Below are 2,243 nucleotides of genomic sequence, written 5' to 3' on the forward strand. Positions count from 1 at the left end.
ACACACACACACACACACACACACACACACACGTTCACATTTTAAGATGCGTCTACACTCACTCACTTTTCTACTTATTCATTATTATACCTTTTCAACTCTTCGCCATTTACTCCTTACACTCCCTCTTTCCTTAACCTACCCATTCCTTCTCTTATTCGCCCCTTCATACACCCACTCGATCCCTCCCTCACTCACACACCAATACACGCGAGCCGATTGCATAGGGAAAAGAGGTTTCCTTAATGCCAGTGGATGGTGATTTAATCGAATTTGTTCGCTCACATTAAAAGACTCTCGCCGCTTTGAGCGTCGGCTCGGATCTGTTTCTTTCGGTCGCCATCAGACAAGACAGGCTTTCATTTCCGAGCAGACTCAAGAAAAGTTAATTTAAAGTGCATTAGAATTTAAAAAATCCGGCTCACCACAGTTGTTTCCCATTGAGTTGGTTGTGCAGAATAATCTAATTACGTTGCCCCCAAAGGGCACATCCGTTAGACGCCATTGTTGGTGGTCTGAGATCGAGGTAAAATGGCGTCCATTCGACTATTACCAAGCCGAATTCCGGGGCAAAAACTGAACAGAAAAAAAAAACAATTGGCGACCCGGTGATTTTGATCATGTTACGAGAAACCAGAATGCTGATACAATTACGCTAGAGCATAACAATAGTTTTGGAAGAAATAAAAACCGAATAAGAATCTACTCGCGGAAATTGACTACAGAGGAGCGTCGTGTGAGCAACTTTATGCCTCGAGGGCAGAGGAATAAAGGAAGGGAGGTTAAGATGAGGGTCTAAAGAGAGATAGGGAGGGGGGATGGAAGGAAGCTGAGGTAAGGAAGAGAGAAAAAGCATTCTACTCGCGCCGAGAACACGTTTGTTTTAAGATTAAGTTATTACTAGGGATGCTATTTTCTACAAGGGTTTGACGCCTATAAACGGTGTAAGAGGCAGGATCTATAAAACTAAGCATCCATCTCAGATAAATCCACCCTTGTGTTTTGGGGATCTTGAAACTTCCCCAAAATAATCAATTTGAATAACGCCCAGTCGTAAATTCAAACCACAGTCATCCCCACTGAAGACCAGCATCATGCCAACTGAGCTAAGGACGCACCCAGAGCTATCAGTGTTTTGTAAAAGCTTAAAATATGTTTGTTTTTTTTAATATTCATATTTGCAGCACAAGGTGTCATAAGAAAGGGAATTTTTACCTTGCCAATAGCTTTCAAAAGTTAATCAACGTCACTGGGACAAGGCAGGTTCATAAAACGTTTCATTTGCTTGTGAGTCGCTATCTGTGAGTCGCTATCTATGTGCTTTCTGTCAATCACCTAGATCAATCTAAAAAAGAGAATAACGAAACAGAAGATAAGAAATTGAGCACTTTATCGGAACCTAAGGTTACGTAATTGGGTTCGTAGTACTGGGGATGGGAATGTTCAGGACATTGTGTTTTTAAAACCACTCAAATCGCCCCAAATTTGAATTGACCTTTTGGCATCCAGTAGAGCATAAAACTCGTAAGAATACCATGGACAAAACACAGAGCTGAGCATGGTCAAGCAATCTCCTCTCCGCTTTTCATTCAAACAGCTGATTGTTTGCTCGCATGCTTCCACTCCGTCTCGCCCGAAACTCGCTTGTCGCTGGCTCTCAGAGCAGAAAGCAGTTCACGATGAATGATGATAAGGCCCCTCACAGCTCCCAAATATGACTGTTCGCACGCCGGTCGTCCAGGAAGAGAGGTAATTGTGGCGCCCTTTCGCTGGTGAGCCTCCCCGGGGAGGAGTTGTGCCTTTTTGTTTGAACAGACGATGGGTGCGTCAACAGCGCCCATTTCCGCCGGCCCGATCAGGCTTGCCGTGTTTTCTTTTGCTTATTCTTGAAGGCGAATGGTTTATGATGCAGATTGCGAGGGCAAAATGCGAAAGTGAACGAGCGAGCGTGTGAATGGTTTACGCATTGAACAAGTTCATGTGGAAATATTAGATTTTTATCTTTCTCACCCATCAAGTTTTTTCGGACTTCGCACAATTTCTGTAAAGTTAAGATCTGGGATAAGCTGCGACTCGTTTGTAGAGTCCATTACACCCACAATCATACACACACACACAAACACACACTCATACAAACCCAAACACACACACACACAACGTGTATGTGTGTGTGTGTGTGTGCGTGTGCATGTGCGTGTGCGTGTGCGTGTGCGTGTGCGTGTGCGTGTGCGTGTGTGTGTATG

The sequence above is a fragment of the Aplysia californica genome, unplaced genomic scaffold (genome assembly GCF_000002075.1).
Source record: "Aplysia californica isolate F4 #8 unplaced genomic scaffold, AplCal3.0 scaffold00848, whole genome shotgun sequence".
NCBI lineage: Eukaryota > Metazoa > Mollusca > Gastropoda > Aplysiida > Aplysiidae > Aplysia > Aplysia californica.